Below are 19,392 nucleotides of genomic sequence, written 5' to 3'. Positions count from 1 at the left end.
TTATCCCAGTTTTTGGTTGGTTACTTTGAAACTTGTTTTCTTGTACCTTGTGCTTGTTAATTTAGTATTTTATTTTCCTCTAGAGAGCTTGTTTTCCTTTTCTTTCTTTCTTTCTTTTTTTTTTTTTTTTTTTTTTGCATGACAATTGTCTTGTGTTCCTGCGCTTAGGTCCTCCACTCTTGCCGCACTCCATCGCTCAAACCACAAACCATGACAATGGTCACTCAAATGCAGAGTTGCCCAAGTTTGGTCCTCTAGAGCCCCTAGCCAGCCGGTTTTAGATGTTTCCCTCCTCCAACACACCCAATTGAAATGAACAACTCGGATTAGCCTGAGAACGATCCTGACCAGTCAAATTGTGATATGATAAAACACGATGGTTCTAATTCTCATTCAAGAAACTGGCTCCAACATTCTGAAACTGGTTCACTACAGGCAAGCAGAGACTCTATTTTCCTCATGTTATGAAAATACAGAAGCGAAAAAAAAGTACAACCATAGGCTATGAAAGCCTCCCTTTTCTAGATTGACATGATGATTGGCACCCGTAACCTTGTTGCGCTCATCCCAGCAATTTTATAATGCGTGCTGCATTCTTCAGTGTAGCGAGTCTCTTCAAAAGTTGGACTTGCCTTTGGAAATGTCCTTTTTAAAACTTTTATTCCCCCCCCCCCCGTCCCCCCCCCCCCCCCCCACTGAAAACTAGGCCGTAGGCCAAAATGTTGAATTTGATATGAAGCACCTTGTCAATTAAAAACAATGGTTTTGCGGGAGCTGTTAGCCCAATAAAGAATGAGCTCCAATTCCCAGACAAATGTCCCTACGACACGTTCCCCAAAGAGGACGAACACTTGTCTGCATACATTTCGACACTTCTCGGCGCCCCAAATGAATTCACTTTTTACCAAATCACTTGGGAAATCATCCGTTTTAACATGTTAACAACGTTGACGCTTGTGAGATTTGATTCCATTAAAAACCATCTTATTCCGCTTTAAGTGTTTTGTTAGGCTGCACATCATGTCGCTGGTGAAGTAACAGATGTTCATAGTTGCGTAACGGCGAGCGAGGTGGAAAAAAAAAGAAAAAAAGAAAACCCAGCTGGCTGCGTTGTTGTGCAGCAGCGTGATCAAATAGTTTTAATTTGATCTGACCTCTTTGTCGAAGAGTTTCTAAGCTGCTGACTGTCATCAAACAGAGGATCAGTCTGGGTCCAAATACGCTCTGCTCACAAGCTGGTAAACCTCGCGACCAAATCCTTCCAGTAATTGGAGTTAGGACTGTTTGAAAACAAAATCCTTGCTTGAGAAATATTACAAATTTATTACAAACGATTGAAAAGATGGATCATTAAAAAAAACAAAAACAAAGCGGCTGTGTTCATTTTATTCGTCGTATTTTATTTGTCATTTTTCCACCTGGTGACATTTGAATTGGAACGCTCTTCCCGTTAATCAAATGTATTAGAGAAATGTCTGCTGGCGCAAAGGTTGTCTCTCAAAGTGATGATTTAGAATTTGCCATTTTCCAAAATTAGGAATTAAATGTGTGTAAGCTAGTCAATTTCGTGCGGGTGTTTTTGCAGGCTCGCTGTGTCTGTGGCGCTCCGGACTCACATTGTCTTCATTAGGTGATTAAAGGAATGGCTCATTTTAGTCTGCCTGCGTGCTCGGACTTGGTCATTTCCTCTTACAAAATATCTTCATCTACCTGGCGCTCTGCGGGCTTGATGATCCGTCTCATTTTTACTCCTGTTTAGATTACTGTTCAAACATTGTACAATAATGTTTATGCGGCTATTGCTAAAGCTAGAATGACTGTTTGTCATAGTTTGTATATGACTGTATATAGTCTCAGAGGCGTAGGTGTTTGACTACATTTTGAGTACTCGATAGACAAAGAAGGAAATGACGAATCTATTAATTGTTTTAAAAAATACATGAGATGGAATCCTTCTCTGAAGGTTTTGAAGTACGGTAGCACTGAACAGCATAGTTCTGTCTCAGTGCCATGGTGGAGGTCTGTGTGCAGCTCAACTTCCTCATTGCTGACTTCATGTTGTTAATCTTTGGGCAACAAATTAGTTTGAGACTTAATCAACAGCACATCTACTATTTGCAGCCCAGTTGACTCGTTCGTTTGGTCCTTGTGACATCCTTACACGTCACAATCGCATTATTATCACTGTAAAAACGGAATATTTGCTCAAGCTCTTAAAGAGGAATCTCTGCGTGTTCCTCATATTTTGGCCAGTCAGTAGCCTTTTTTTTTCCTGTGTTGGACTTTTCATTCTTCACTCGAAAAATATTTCTAAACGATGTCCAGTTCCATGTTGAAGTTGTGATATTGCACAGAAGGAGGCGGCTTGCGCCCACCGAAAGCAACATGGTCTGCTAACATCTAATTTCAGGGAGGCCACCTGTCAGTTTAGGTTGAGCGACTAGTCAGCCAAGTGGGGAAGCCCAAGGCCTGGAGTGTAAATAAATGTTTCACAAACAGTACGTCAGCAACATTATATAGGGCGGTTCCAATTTTGCTGCCTGTTTCAAGGGCAACATACCGAATGAATGCTATGTAAAAAAAAAAAAAAATCACAAACCTTTTACACCTATGGACTGTTTTCAGTTACCGGAGGCGTTGATGTGTCAGCTCATTGCTCTGATTAGGGATGGGCATATTCATTGCACTAATAAATGAGTTGATTTTTGAGCATTATGTTGATTGTGGATTCATTCCACCTTCTGGAGTGCACTATTGAAAATACAGACTCTGGCCATGGAACAACTCTGGTCAACATTTTTATTCCTCGTAGTACAACAGCATCAGACAAAAGTCAAAACACGGGAGGCGATTCTCCCATCTCATTAATATGTAATTGAAATGATCAAATTTAGTCCAACACACTTCCCGAATTTTAATCATGTGGTTTCTCAGCTCAAGTTGAGTGTCAACAGCCACAAGCAGCACCTGAAAAGCGTGCAGCCGGATGCCAACTTTGCAGTTTCAATTTCTTATTACATTCCACGCAGAAATTGTTGAAGTAAATATTTCACAAGCAAATATAGATACCACGATTGAATAAAAACACCGATGTATCTGATTGGACGGAAGACGGCATGAAAGAAATATAATTTCTTGGCATGCACTGATGGTGCGGAGCAGTGGAGAGTTCGAATTGGAAGGCAGAGCAGCGGATGTGGTGCAAGGAGGCAAAAGGAGCGAGGCAGACAGACGGGGCTCCTACATTGTTCGGCCGGGGGGAAAAAGTTCCCCTGTACTTGTCAGAGTTTGAGCAAGTTCAGAATTGAACGGCAACAAGCCCACGGGCAACGCTGCTAATTTTAGTAGAAATCACCTAAGTGGTTTGGCTAATTTATCCAGGCTTCTTTGCCCCTGCTTTCTTCGCCCCCCCTCCCTGATATATGCACAAAGCGTGAAGGTAACGGGAGGTGACAGAAGCCACAGAAGGATATTTTTTTGCCCAGCTGATTTGCACAGGGCCGGCTGGTTCCACTATGTTGTACGTTTGGATATCGGTTGACCTTTAACAGCAACTTGGGTTGAGTGCACAAATTGAGGAGAAATTGCCCCCAACCCCCCCCCCCCCCCATTTAATTTGAAAAAGTACATTCTAAACGATGAGAATGAAATTAGATGCAACTCCTGATGCTTCTCATTACACTGTGACATATAGTTTGATTTTTAGCACAAAAAAAACAAAACAAAATAAACATTAAGCAGCTATAAGTATGTTGCGTTCAGGAAACTCGGAGCTGTGAGAAGCAGCCCATACTATATTTTTTACCTTTCATCTCTTGAAATTTCTTTCGTAACAAGAGGCAATATTTTCCTGTTGAGGCGTTTCGTAACTTGAAAATTCCGTACGGAGAGACGTTGGTAAGTAGAGGTACCACAGTATGTTTTTCTGTATCTTTGTATGAGAAAATATAGTTTGCTTTTTTTTGTACAATACATGTGCCAGTGACACTGCGTGAGATACGCTTTCCATACACGGTTTTGTATTTGAAGAGGGAATGCGGCTCGTTGACACGCAGAGTGCAAGAGAAGATGTATGCAGTATTGTGTGCGAGCCAAGCCTTCTTGGCAGATGAATGCGCAGTTTGTATGTGCCAAGCACCTGGTCAAACTGCAAACAACCAAGAGGCTTCAGAATTCTCTTTCGCCAACAATCACTGAGATGATAGTACCTCGAAAGTTATCGCCCTCACGGGCACATCCCAAAGCCGTGGGAGCGATTCATCGCCGCCGTTAGCTGTCATCACAACAACCACAAAAAAATTGTTTTTTTTGCCGCACAGTATTTCGTAAGTAAGGACGAAAAGCCAAACGAGCCAAGGACCAGTATTTCAGGATCTCCGGATAGCTTAGTTTCATTGCGCATTGCTCTTGCTTGAGTCTTTAGCGGCAATCCAATAATGAGTTCCACAGATGGGTTTATTGGCGGCGGCTTGCCTAAGTCCTCCGTGTATGCGCTGGAGAGTGTCAAAGTGTCTCCCGTGTAGGATCATCTCCAGGTTTGGGAGGGGGAATGGATGGTGCGTGCCAGACAAGCTGGCAGTCATTGCTCCAGCTCGCCTCCACTATACCTAGTCTGGAGCGCAACCAGGGTTAATTATAGGAGAGCTCCAGAGTCTTGTGTCACTTAGGATGGAAGACAGAATTTTGTCATACCGCCATGTCCTACACTGACAAGACAAGAGTAAAAAAAAAAAAGCCCACCTGCTCATCTGCGCTTTCAGCGGCACTTCTCTCTTATTAGTTATTCCACTCTGGAAGGGAAACCTCTAAAATGCCAGATGTGTTCATGCTTTCAGCCGCTTTGATGAGAAAAGCACTGCTTATCTGTTTTGCTTGTCATTGTAGAAAATCTGTGTGGATCCGGTTTTATTTCCAACTGTCCAAATGCTTTGATTTACTGTTAAGCCCATAATCATACGCTCGGTCTTCCCGCTTTCACGCAGCGTTACAATTTCAAAGACTCACATTCACCATTGGCTAGCAGTCGTTTAAAATTAAATATTGCATTTTACCGACGTATTTATGAAATAGCAAACTGTGTGAGTTCATTGACAAGCAGTCAGCTGTGATACATTTTGAGACACGTGTGGGCTGTTCAATTATAGTTTCAAGCCAGTGATGAATTTTCCATTTTAAATGGGAGCAAATATGTCAACATTTTCTGTTATATTTTAAACGTCTTCTTTATCATTTGCTCTTTACTTGAATCTACCAAATGTCTATTTAAAAAAAAAAGAAAAAGAAAAAAGTTTAAAACATTGGATCTACTCACTTATGGGCTTATGGGGTCTGCTTTAAAAAAATTTTTTTTTAGGTATTTCCATTTGTGAGAATGCGTTATGTTCATCAATTCCTCGACTGATTCGAAAAATTATACAGTGAGTAAATATTCAGCAATAACAACAGATTTCATCACAGGTACAAATGTTACATAATAAATCTTGATCAAAATGTCCGTTGCGAGCCCATCTGGGTTTCTTTTTGCCGATCTCTTTCACATCAAAAAGTTGATGCGCGACGCTTGAATTTTTTTGCTACACTTCCTCCGATAGTGCTCCTGCATGTTTTCCATCTCGGCCATGGGCAAAAGATCGAATGATGATTATTTTTTTTTTCGATTGCTCTCAACAATCTCTCAGCCGACAGAATTCAATCGCCACCTTTGTTAGCAGGCCACGCGCTGCTTTGACGTCACGTTACGCTGCCCTTGCGTTGGTGAATCATTCCCTTTTTGTTCTTTTTTCCGCGGATAATATTAATCGGAGCGCCATGTTTTGAACACTGCTAGCTCATGCAAATGTATTCTTGATTTTTTTTTTAAGCGTTAAATTCCCTTTAAATTTAAATGGTGCAAAATATTATTTTTTAAGTTGCCATTTCTGCTTAAGTATAAAAACAGCATTGTTTCTTCTGTGAGGAATATTTCTTGACACGACTGCAGTGTAGAGAGCAGTTCAACCCTTTGACCTTTATTTTAGCACCCCGCTCAGGCCAAATTTTCCACTATCTCAAAGTTGAAAGGGCATATTAACGTGGACATTGTTTTAAGCTGTTATATTTCCCTGAAGATTTCAGTCCATTTGGTCATTGTGTGACCTTTCTTCTGGTCCCAATCTTCTGATAAATTAGCCAAATGTAGCACACTGACTGTAGTATTGTGACGAAGAGACTGAACTCTTTGCTGTCGCCTTTCCTGTCCGGATTTTCCATAATATGTAGTCACTGTGTCTTATATTTCATATGCGTGTACGCACAGAAAAGTTGCCACTGAACTAATTAAGAAAGCTGCAATTTCAACAATATTTGGAATGCTGGGTAAACCAAAAGATTGAGATACACGCGTTCCCCCTCCCTGACCCCCAAACTTATCCATAGCTTATTTCACCGAGGAACAATTGATTTACCGTCATGTACTCAAACAAGATGGCCTTGCAAAAAGAAAAAAGTACCACGTGTCTTGTTAAAGTTTTCAACCCTGTCTGGTTATTTTTACAATGACCTATTTTTGCCATTGTTGTGCAATTTCCCCCCCCCCCCCCAAGTCAAATTAGGTTTGGCCATTCCAAGAAATGTGGTCATGTAACGGTTTGACGGTTCTGCCTGCGAAATATAAAGAAATGGAAGTGCGTGCCACTGGGGTTAATAATATTCCTTCTCTTCAACAAGTATCTTGGGATGGCAAGTGTCCTTGAAAGAGAACTGCATCTCACTTACGCTGGGTGCTAACAGCACTCTTGGGGGATCGGGGGGGGGGGGGTAAACCGTGCACATTTTCAACAAGTTCTAAACTGTTCAACCCCTGCTGCTATTTTCCAAGCTGACAATAGTTCCAATCAATGGGGATAATTGGTTTGGGTTAGGGCTTGCTTATTACGTGCTCGTCTTTGTGCATGAGAAAAATAATTTACTACAATAGATCAATAGTAGCTGATCGGTCTTTCTTATGCGCCGGCGTGAGAAACCAGACGCAGGCAGGCCCTCATGCAAGTCAATGAGCACCTGGAGTGTTTTTCCCAGCGGCCTTTTAGTGTGCATGGCGAGGGACTACCAAGGAACCGTGGCGAGGCCCCCCCCCCCTCCCCAACCTGCTTTGATAGGACCGAGTCGGCGAGGCTTCGCGTTGGAGATGCGGCGGCCCCCGCCGGGCTTTGCGATACCCGTTTGTCTCGCTTCTCCGCAGCCGGCGCTCTTTCTGTTACATGCCTTCCCGTGCCCGGCCTGCTGGGAATCGGGGCGTTAGGTACAACAACAAAGGTGACGGAAGAAAAAACGAGTTTGGCTTATGATTTATTAATTTCCATTTCTTCAAAATTCCAAGCTACCGGTGTGTCGCTGTGATGTACGCACGGGGGAGTCATCTTAAAACAATTCAAATTCACCAACAATTCCAATTCTTTTTTTTTTAACTTCTGTGCCGGAATTGGGCAGCCAAGGGACGTTCGTAATCTCGGAAACCAAAAGGAGGAGGAAAAGGGAGGCTACCATCGACGTCTGTCTTGACGGGGGACGCATTTTAAGTAGTACGTCGACACGCGGCTGTGAAAATTGTGGAGGTTTTCTTCTCAAAGTGACATTTGGCTGCATAAAGTCAAGGCACTGATACCCGAGATTCATTTAGTGGCCAACTATCAGCAGTTGGAGAGTTTAGTATAATGCTCTCTCGTGATTCGGAGGTTATACCTCTAACCTGCGCCCGACCAGACGGACGCTCTCCCTCTAGAGCCTTGCTGCCAAAACCCAAAGTAGTGTTTGCACACTTTGCCAGGTGTACTTTTTTTCTGCGATGGAGATGTAAAAGGAGCGGGAGAAGAATACTTTTTACAGACAGATTATTATCTCTAGAATCATTTCACTACATAGGGCCCGTGTGCTCCGGCTGAGCCAAGGCGGCGGTTAAGAAAAAGCCGCGGCGATGAAATGCAAGAAAGTACCGTGCAGTATGTCTTTATCATTTGACGCACGATTGGACAAATGATTTCTTGTCATGGATGTAAGTTGTAAGTAGGGCCGTTGGAGTGGTTTGAACATCATTCGGACCATAACAAATGGTGCGGTCAAGGGCTGCACATGCTGTTTTCTTTAGGGAGTGAAAAATTGCCTTTCCTGCAACCCCATCGCTGATTAGATGTGAGAAAGACTGACAGAAGAGAGCCCATGGCAGCTGCGTGATCATTTCTCATTCAAACATTAAGCAGGAACTTTTTACTAATTAAGGACCCCCTCATAGGTTTAAAAGGGAAGTCAACCCCCAAATTGTCACAACAATGATATGTTCTATGCAGCACCGCTCGTCTGAATACGCCAGAGTAATTAATTCATATTGTATTTGTGGAATTGGTGTCCGGCAGTAAACGCCACCCGTTTGTCTCCATTTCAGGGGGCGGCCATTTTGCCACTTTCTGTCCACAGCAAATGACATCACAGTTGCTCAGGGCTCAAGTAGCATCCAATCATGGCTCAGCTTCAGAAAACAGACCATTGGTTGTTACCCAAACTCCGACGTCCTTTTCAGTTGACGGAAAGTGGTAAAATGGCCGACCCCTGAGACGGACACCTTTGATGGGGCGTCAATCTTTCGAAAACATGGCTGCAACATTGACACACATTTTAGCCTGCTCTAGTCTACTCTAAGTCCGTTTTATTGAAGGCTTGAGCAATGCAACATGGAAACATGTGACCGGTCTTTGTCGATGGCACCATTTCTCGGGACTGTGGCCAATTCTGGAACGAACTGACTTTGTAAGGTACTGAACAAAGGGGCGTTTTGAGTGGTCCCGACACGATTTTCTGTCTGTTGAATCAGGGGCCTGTTCAATCAAGATTCAATTGTGCGGGTATCGTCCTGTCTGTGGTCAGCTGGCGAGTCTCACCTCATCTCAGCCGACCGTGCCGTTACCTCCTTAATAGACTGTGATGTTTACAAAGTGACCATTACTCATGAACGTGGGCCGATTTTCCTCAAAGTGCTGCATAAGTGTGGCGCAAAGGTGCTCCTCTGACCAGCAGAGCAGAACGTGGCTATCCTTCACCTGACAGTGAAGGATAGTCAAGTTTGGAAAAGGACACAGATGTTTCCAGTTCACTTCGTTGAGCTCAGCCTCGCTTCGCCTTGGGACCACAAGTTTGCGTTTTGAAGAGTGGACGTGAAGGCTAATTGGGACGTGGGCGACGGGGCCGGCGGGGGCCGGAGGTCCGGATGAGAGGAATGTGAATAGATGGCCTAAAATAAGAAGTGGCCCCTTGGTCGGAGTTGTGGCAGATGGAGGCTCGTAGGAGGAAGTGATGCCAGCATTCTTAGTGCAGTCGGGTGCCAGCGGAGCAGCGAGTCGGCCGCTTGAGACCGAGCATCAGTGCGCTGTGAAAAGGCAGCTGCCTGAGCTTGAACCTCCACAAGGTCAACAAAGAAGATAGCAAAATGATGGATGAGTTAAAAGCCGAGCCAGTCATGATTTTTTAAAAAGCCTCAAGTCTTCGTTTTAAAGACACATTATTTAGGTTTGCGCAATTTGTCTCGACTTTTTTGCAAAGAAGTTGGTAATGGCGGTGAAAGTTTCAAACCTCAGCGCTGTGAAGTCGCCTTTAAATGAGCTAGCAAGTATATCAAAGCACAAATTAGCATGGAGGAAGTTTGGAGGTGCTAATGACTTTGACTGTCCCTGTGGAAAGGCTTACTGTTCCCGAGAAATTGCGTAGCAGTGCACACACACACACACACACACACACACACACACACGTGTGTGCGCGGTGCTGGAGCAGAGTGATTCACTAGTTAATAAATCATGCCAGATGAGTTTATCATGGAGATACAGAAGCTCCTCTGGGTCCTGAGCTGAGTGTCTGGGAGCTGCTACAATAAATGATGAAATGCCGTTGTCATGTATATCTTTTTTTTTTTTTTTTGGCCACAATTTTTTTTAATGATTTATATACACTTGATTTGTTTATTTATTTAGTTTTTTATTTTACTTTCATCGCTTTGAAAAGGGTCATGATGCGAGTGTCAAATGTCTTTAGTGGGTTGCATGACTTACCAAATGTGGCTTCGTCTCACCGCCGCAATACCTTATTTATTTATTTATTTTTCAAATCACTTTTATCGCTTTCATCCTATCGGATTATCTGATGGCAACAAATTAGCCTTTTTTTTGTTGTTTACTCTAATTGAGTTCTTGGATGAGCACTTGGCATTTTTGATGAACTTTCTCATCATCTCCACTTTCAGCGGGGGCAGTGATAACATCTCCCCCAGCGTGCTTGAAGATGCTCTTATCTCTCATGCTGATGATGCAGCTTGTCAACCAATGGGTGTGCGTGCCCGGATAAGCATCGTTAAATTAACTTGATAAGTTTTCGATTGTAACTTTTAACGATGTCCTTTCAGTAAAAAAAAAAAAGAAAGAACGAAAGAAAAGAAAGGAGGCTCTCCATTAGGTCATTATTGTTGAAAACCTTTATTAGTCTCGCAATGGAGAAATTCCCGATTCACAGTGAACGTTTTCCGAACAGCTCGTTTCTTTTTCAACCAGACCAGAGTTCATGTTATCATGAGAATTGACAAATTTAGAAAAATACATTGAATATGTGCTCATATTATTGTTAGGGGTGGCCTTGTGGTCCAGTGGTTCGTGCGTCGACATCACAGTGCAGAGGTTGTGGGTTAGGCCTTCCTGTGTGGAATGTGCATGTTCTCCCCGTGCCTGCGTGGGTTTTCTCCGGGTACTCGGGTTTCCTCCCACATTCCAAAAACATGCACGGCAGGCTGATTAAACACTCTGTATTATCCCTTGGTGTGAGTGTGAGCGCAGATGGTTGTTTGTCTCCGTTTGCCCTGGGATTGACTGGCAACCTGTTCAGGGTGTCCCCCCCTGCCTACTGCCCGAAGACAGCTGGGATAGGCTCCAGCACACCCGCAACCCTCGTGAGGATGAGCGGATCAGAAAATGGATGAATGACCGCATTATTGTTTGGAAGTGAATATTTCCCAACAACATTAGAACCACTGTCCAGCGGCAAAACAAATGCAGCAAACATGGGACAGACACGATAGATATTTTTGTCTTTTATGCCATGGTTGGGTTTCGTTAAACTCTCCTCCCCCAAGGCCAGACTGTAAACAACTGTGAAAAGCAACCCTATAGAAATTCTGAATAATTCTGAAATGACATGGATCATACCGGCGTGCATATATTACAGGAATTTCAATTTACAAGTGCAGACCGTTTCTTTTGACTAATTAGCTCGAATGAACGGAATGAAGTTTAGACATTGAGTGAAAAACAAAAATGTGTTTGTCACATGTGTATCGAGGGCACCCATTTCAATAACTCCTGAACTTTAAATGAACTTTCAATAATTCTCTTAACCCCCCACCCCACCCCGACTCCCACCCGCTTCCATATGATGTTGTTTTTAAGTCAGAGGCAGTTAAGTGGCTTTGCCAGGTTTGTGAGTGGAATTGTAGTGGCTCGAATCAAAATGGATTCATTTCTCCATGACCCTTACACACACTCCCTTATAATCTTTTATTATCCAGTCTACACGTCACACTTGTGTATCTCACATTCCACAGTTCATTTTAAATGTTAAAATACACTTAGTTGGGGTTTATTCTATATTTCTTTGAAATTCTCACCCTTGGCAGAGCTTGAAAAGTCTCTGCAGATGGTCTGGACTCTTTTTAGTAATGAGATGAAGTTTTTAGTACAGGGAAATGAAGTGAGAGTTTTCAGGATGTTTTTCCATGGGGAGCTTGGTATAAATTTGGCAAAATGTTGATGATGTCAAAGATGGACGGGGGTGCAGTGGGGGGGGGGGGGTAGCTTCTCATTAGCCGATCTTCCCAGTTCAAGTATTACAGCAGCGTTAGTCTTTTGGGTTGCTCTTCAAACGATCCCATATTTATCCCCATCAAATGCCGGCGACTGCCCCCGCGACATCCCCGTGTGCATTTGCAGGAACTTGCTTAGTTAAACGCCTCAAAAAAAAAAAAAACTGCAGAAATGTGAGCTAAACTTGACGAGATCAAACATGCTGGTGGCTGCACAGACGCTGGCCACTGTTGTAAGTGCGCTGCATTATTTATGTCCTTCAACACGGGCTTCCTAATGAGAGTCTGGTGGCTGTTTTTTTTGGGGTGGGGGGGGGCTTTTCATTGCGACCCGTTCTTCAGTCTGTGGACAAAGTGTTGACTTTATGATGCCGTGAAAGCAACGCAACAGGATATATGTTGAGGATATCTTCAAGTCAGACTTCACAAGGGCTCTTCATTTTGGCCTGTCTTTGTCATAGTTGAGCCTTTTTTTTTTTTTTTTTAGTATGACTCGTCCAGACATAATTTTCCATAATTTCAACATCACGCTTGGTTTTTGCTAACAGTTTTTTTTGGGGGGAGGTGGGGGCAGATTTTATGTTAGAGGCCACCTTGTGATACGCTGTTTTTTTTTTTTTTTTTTGGGTGGGGGCAGCTTTTATGTTAGAGGCCACCCTGTGATACGCTGCCTACTCGACACCCCCTCTGGTGGGTCTCGCTCTCACATCACAAGGCAAGGGCCCTGTGGTTAAATGCAAAAATAAAAAATACTGCTGGCATTGTAATAAGCCAATGCAACAAAATAAGGATTATCACCCCGAGGCACACTGGTTCACTCGAAGGACGCTGAACCAAAAGGCTGAGCATCCATCCTCTTAACATCACATATCCCTTGGAGAGTAAGCAGCAGGCTTGCAGTGCAGCGTGTTGTCTTCATCCTTGAATCAGGAGCTGGCAATAACATATTCAGATTGAAGGGCCTCAATTAGACACTTTAAAACTCTGTGTAATTGGTGTCTTGCTGCAGATTGCCTGTGGATACAAGCCGCGCAAATTAATGCAGCCCAACTTTCGGTCTGTGGCGCTGTGATTGTCGCGCGGCGCACTTTTCGCAAGGTAACAGACTTTTGTTTTCTTCGTTCGCGGGCTCGACTTTGTGTACCCGCGCTGATTGCGTGAGCCTGAGCTTTAGCACAATTGGTTCCGGTATTTAGTCAATGCAAAGCCTCGATGAGTTTGCCTTTCTACGCCACCGGAATGGATGAATTTGACAGAAAACATTTGGAAGGAGAATTTTTGAAAGTCGAGGCATCAAGAATGTTACTGGCCTGCCATGCCCATATAGGAAACTCACAATGATTTCATTTCGACTTCAAGCCGTTACATCACATTATTTTCATTTTCACGATTGACATTTGTCCAAAAGTATTTCAGCCCTGGAAACTGAAATGGCCACAGATGAACGCAAATACAATTTTAATCATTCTCGTTTCTTGTTTGGCTTCCATACTTACTTGATGGCTTCAGCTTTGCTCTCTAAAAGGATGATTGTAATAATGGAGCGGGGAAAAAAAAGAGCACATCTATTATTCCATGACAGACACACATGACTCATGAATCCCAGAAACTGTTTTACAATCAATCACCAGGTTAAATCCTGACAGAGGCATCTGTGGGGGGAAAAAAGGAACATTGACTGAATAAACTGGTGTGAGAGGAAAAAATGGTTTTGTTATAACTCCTGTAATGAACGGCGGTATTTCCAAGTTACTGTCAGTGTTTAAACATTTGTGTTATTCTAACAGTAACCATGAGCTGAAGTCGGAAAACAACCTGGTGTTGGTTTCCGCTGTCAGACTGAGCCGAGGCCTCTGTCGCGATGGTGCGGACGGGACTGACCGCTCTCCAATCCAAACATGTCCAGCCGTGTCCAGCACAACCTGACACATGTGCAGAAAAATCTCAACACTGACTCTGGAATACCACTTTCCCTTTGTCGGACTTTCCCGCAAGCTCCCAGGAGGAGGGGGCGGATTGGGGGGGGCACATGGTTAGTGCCGTGGGTTTTGATGTGTCACCTTAGTTAAGGAGCAGCTGGGGTCCATTTCAGGAAAGGGGGTGGCATGCATAGATCAGAGGCTGACTGACCCCTGTCTCCGGGCCTCCATGCTGGCAACTTTATAAATGTTTCCTGCCGAGTGCTGTGAGGCCTGCCTGAGTGGAGACGCCGCTTCACCTTGCCAACCAGCCGCTGCTTCTCATCAAAGCGGCCGAGAGGTGGTCAAGCGCATGCAGATATCAAACCTCCTGGGGTCCGCCTTCGTCTCTTCCCCTGTGTACAGATAGGCAATGAGGATTAGAGCGCTACGGCATCCTTTTTTTTCTTTTTTTTGGTGCTCTTTTCCTCTCTCTCACTCCCCCCGCCCCACACACACACACCCGCCTCCCTCTGGCTCTCTCTCACAGAGCCTGACTGTTAACAATCCCTTTATCGAAATCCTGTCACCACACCGCTTTGTGTTTTCCATTAGCATTTTGTTGTGGTGTGCAACTTGAATGGCTCCTTACACTTCCAAAACCACAATCTGGCAGGCGTCTTTAGAAATCTTTAGAAATAAGGCAGTATGTCCAATACTAATGAGGGTTCTTTCTTAATAAACTTGCACTGGCACCTGTCGCCATCACACTTTTGCTTTGTTTTCTCACCCTTTCTTATTTGCTCCATTGGACAAACCGGTACTGGCAAAAATCATACAATTGAACGGCCTGTTTTAGTACGATCCCCAATAGCTGGTGCCGAATTGTGTATTAATTCACTTTTAACAAATTGGGTGCGGTGTCTCAACAGGTGTAAGAGTGAGAGAGCTTGTCATCAGGTTGAGGGTTTTTGTGATGGTAAAAATGCAGGACACGAGCACAGGGAAGGGAGCAGGCATGGCGGAAGTGCAGAAGTCTCAAAAAGTATTTTTTCACAAGGAAGGAGTCGCATTGAGGAATCAAAATACTAAATTAGTCCAACAAAATGCCCCCCCCCCCCCCCCGCCGACTATGATGTATTTCCTTGATAGAGGCACAAAATGCATCTTGGGATAGTTCCCTAGCTTAGCCTTCACACGTATCCAAGAGGTGCGTTCTTGTTTTAAGCTAGCTAGCATTCTTGGTTAATTCGTACTTTCAATTGGAACGGGACTTGGGCGATGACTAATGACGTTACACGAGGACGTCAGAATGGACAAGAATGCAAAATTTAGAAACGGCTCATGTTTCTTTGTGTTGTGTCGCTCATTTGCGAATAATGACAACAAGGTGTACAAGTGCTGAAATCTCTTAGATAGCAAGAATGCGATGGTGGTGTCGGGATTTATTGTTCTTAGTTGTAACATGGCGTAGTGATATAAAGGTGGGGTTCCTCTTGGTTAATAGTCTGTTGCCATTTGTCACATGGAAGCGTCAACAATTCACTAGCTTGCCATGCTCCACTTTTTTGGTACCACACACTTGCAGTTGGTACCCGAATAGAGGATGCCCAAAAAGGAATACTAAAAGGCTATGTGTTTTGCTTAGGTTTTTTTTTGGACACTTCACAACAGTAGAAACAAAAACAGAGACGCTTCGTCAGCAAAGCTTTATCCTTTTCCTTGTGGCCTTGGATTTAAGCATGACAAGTTCATGTTTCCGATAATTAAACGTGACAGAGGCGCGTGCGTGCGTGTAAATGAAAACAAATATAGCCTAACTCGAGTCCCTCCTGTGAGTGCGGAGGTGGCCTTTGCCCTGTAGAAAGTGCCGGCTGCGTCTACTGCCCACTCGCTGACGAATTAAGGTTACATTTACATAATTATCTATTTAATTGGCGCGCCTCTACCAGTACAGTGCCTCCCTCCCAGCCCCCCCCCCCCCCACACACACACCTTTTTTTTTGTCCACATGAAATTTGTTACGTTGATATGGGGGCAGAGATTACACGCAAACCAAGCAAACTGCCAACTCATGGCTTTCTTCTGCGAAACCTGATAATGCTTTGAGCCTAAAAATGCCTCGTTTCCCACGCATGTTTTTCGAGATAATTTGCCAAAAAAAATTACGATTAAAATATCAATGTGGCACAGAAATGATACAAGTAAAGGGACTAAACATCGTGACAGAAAATTAAGAATCCTGCAAGATGTCAGAGAGCGCCAAAAAGCATCTGTAGGTACGGTCATTGTACATGTCGCGTTTAGGACAATTCAGAATGTTGGCAGCTTGAACCTGTGAAAGGAAATCTATTTCCAGTATTTTATTTTGTTTCCTGTGTGATACATTTTTACAAACGTACCGGTAAACCAATAACTGAATACTGCTCCGAATGGGTTAAGTTCAACCTTAGAGGTGGCACCCATTCAGATTTTAAGGAAAGGGAGGAGGCTCCGCAACATCTACTCTACAGTCAACTAATATTTCAACGCCAGTGGCGTCTCACTCGGGGCTCACAAGGCAACTAATTCATCTAAGTTGTTGTCATGAAAAAAGAATAATGAAGATTACATGTGAGACCTGGTGATCAAATTAATTTTGGTTAGGGGGATTTTCTCTCTGCTCAGCAAGTGCCAACAACGGGGTCCCATCTGTGTTTTACAGTCCAGTGGCAGTAGCGGAGCATTAGTACCTCTGCCCCTATATCCACCCCCCCCCCCCCCCACCCCATACACACACACCTCCAACCTGTTTTTATCTTCCAGGCTTCAGCTGCGGCCCATTCCAAACTCTTCACAACAGAGCAATTATCAGAAATCATATCATTCATATTTTCATATTTCACAAAATGAAATGAAATTTTTGCTATGGTCGGAGCATACGGGTGTCATTGGCCCCAAAGCAGACCCAAACAAGTGAAACTCGGTTTCAGGTTTTATGAAACAAAAAGAGCAAGCGATCGTGAAATCCCGACTCATAACAAAAATTGACATGACAAAGTTGAAGTAGAAACGAAAACAAGGAGCTCACCGGGGAGGTGGGCCGGCAGCCACAAGAGAAGAGTAGGAAAGCCAAACACAAACAACTCTAAACCTACACAAGGCAGAGGTACCAAAAGAGAACAGAAAATCACCGTCATGATTACTAACGAACGGAAGATGAGCAGTACTACTGGCGAGGACTAAACAAAAAAATGTGGACCGTCACTGACCACAAGCCATGACGATATCTAATAACGGGGAAAGCAGGAGACTCTGCCCACTGCCGCACACACCTGGGCTCTGCAACACAAGGAAAACCTTCCAAAACAGAACAGCAGAACGAAGTAACCTACCAGAATGTGACAATTTGAAATGCATCACTCGCTAGGATCAAGTCTGGGAAGCAGCCTGAATGCTGTTGCTAACCACTTCCTGTCAGCCGGGGCAGACGTAAAAGATGTTGCATATCACAATAAATCACAATCGCAATACACATCGCAATTAGATTGTTTTTTTTTCCTTTCTTCCAAAATGGCTCATCCCCACCGTGGATGCTCAGATATGATGACATACGTTCTCCTTATGCTAAATTAGCATAGCAGGAAATGCAGCGTTCAGGAGGAACAATGCGAGAGGCTGTCGGATCACTGACTTTGTTCCGCACTTGACTCCGCCTGAGCTCCGAGTGTTTGTCTTGCGGACCCCCTCGGTAGTGACGCTCGTGCTCGGTCTATGTGTCGGCTATCAGCGAACGGGTAGAGGGCTGCTTTGAAAGCGACTCTAGCGCCAGTGTCTGTGCCCGCTGCTGCCGCAGTTGCCGTGCCGGGCAGCCTGTGATCAGCCTGAGCCTTGCCTGCAGAGAGCTGGCACAGTCTCCAATCCTATTCTATGTTCAAAGGTAAAGCGGACCTCTCACAGGCCATCCCCCACCCCCGTGCCCCCCCACCCCTCGTCTTTGATGTGCTCTTCAGCACCACGCTCGTATCGCTGCCACTGCACATCTCCTGGCAGACGCCACGAGCCAGTCCGAAGCGAGCTGCGGGAAGTGTGTGGGGGGGGCGGGGGGGGGTTGGGCACTCTCTGTTTGCAAGTCACAATGCATTTCTACAGACATGCTTCATATTCAATTGCTATTTCTTGAGCCTGTTTTATTTATGAGTGGAGCAAAAACAATGGCCGCCCAAAGTAGAGAATTAAACGCTTTGCTGCATTTAAACCGGCAGCGCCGGTTTGGTTGAGAAGCAGAGTTGGGATTAGCGGAAGAACAATAGCTCCATCACAATGCGCATCCTTCCTTCCATGCCGCTCATCAACGCTTCAGACGCGCGGCTCACCTAAAGCATCGAAATGAGCTCAGTCCACCCTGTTTGCTCATACGTTTCTGCTTCATAAATGACATATAAGAGGCGATGCCATAAATCACCTGATCTCATTTATCGCCCCCGGCTTGCAATCCCTCAACGAGCGTTTCGCAGACCCAGAGTGCAAATGAGCTGGAAGACGAATGCAAATGATCTCAACAAGGGGTTAAATTTGACATCAAGCGGCTTGTTATGCGCCGCACAAATGACTATGTGTGGAACAAATGAAATCAAAGGCGTTTTGGCCCAAAAGGTGCATGGCCACCGCAGACTCTCTGAGGACTTTCTGTCTTAATGATTTATATCGCCCCCAAACCCTTTGAGAATTAACAGCTGAGCGTGATTTTCCCGCCGTTGCAAATGAGCGTCCCCTGCGCGCCTAATAACTGCACTTACTCGTTCTGCAAAATAAATCCGGTTTTACTCCTGACGCTCTCTTCTGGATCACTCAACACCTCCTTCCAAACCCGTTCTGCTCGTCGCCATGACGGTTGACGTATTCAGGCTTCAAGATGGTGACTGATGAGTCAGGCGAGCTTTGTTTATTATTGGTTGCCATGAATACAAAAGGAGCAGCTATTGAAAAGGCATTATTTAAACACAGGGACACACCCGGTGCTACAGTTCAGTGCGGAATAAGGTCAGCGCGGTTACTCAGAGATGACGAATATGCTGACGATTGAAACGAAACTTTATGTAACGTCCGCTACGTTACATAAAGTTTGTTTCCCCGTCTGACGCCATCAGGTAGCGTTCGCCAGCTACGCTGGGCGTCAGTTTTCATCTGCCACGCTGGCGGCGTAAATGCTTACCTGGCTTGCCGCTTGACAAGTTGTCATGTCGGGCTCGAACCATCGCGAGCGGGATTTTGAAAGAGATTTGCCACCTGCTACGCCCCTCCTCTTTGGTGGGCTGCCCAAAAAAAATGGAGTTGTGATGTGTGTGTGTGGGGGGGAGAACACCTTGAAAAGCAGCAGTTAATCCTCCGTGATAAACTCTTTGTCAGCTGTTCATGTTCGTGGAACAGTCGAGAGAATTCTCGCATGCACACATACAGAAGTGATGTGTGTGTGCAATGGACACGTGAGAAAACGTGGACGATCTTGACAGAATTTGCCATGGAGATATCGCAACGCGCGCTTTAAGACGACAATAATGTGAACTGCTTTTCCTGAGGATTTGTGTCAAAAGACATGAGCTCACTCTTTCTGCTTTAAAAAAATAAAATATATGAATCAGACCACTG

General features: G+C 44.4%; 1 protein-coding gene and 1 long non-coding RNA gene across 2 annotated transcripts in view; one reads left to right on the top strand and one right to left on the bottom strand.

The window, feature by feature from the left end:
- roraa (RAR-related orphan receptor A, paralog a) overlaps positions 1-19,392 on the top strand; it is a 218,188-nt gene that overhangs the window by 22,083 nt on the left and 176,713 nt on the right. The window lies entirely within an intron of this gene.
- LOC127597445 (uncharacterized) lies at positions 13,476-18,996 on the bottom strand. Its single transcript, XR_007961656.1, has 3 exons — positions 18,543-18,996; positions 18,209-18,278; positions 13,476-14,180 (listed from the first exon to the last, which is right to left on the bottom strand). It is a non-coding gene; the product is annotated as an uncharacterized LOC127597445 (long non-coding RNA).

The sequence above is a fragment of the Hippocampus zosterae genome, chromosome 3, assembly GCF_025434085.1.
Source record: "Hippocampus zosterae strain Florida chromosome 3, ASM2543408v3, whole genome shotgun sequence".
NCBI lineage: Eukaryota > Metazoa > Chordata > Actinopteri > Syngnathiformes > Syngnathidae > Hippocampus > Hippocampus zosterae.
The sequence above is the reverse complement of the archived record's forward strand: the minus strand, read 5'-3'. Positions and strand labels throughout refer to the sequence as shown.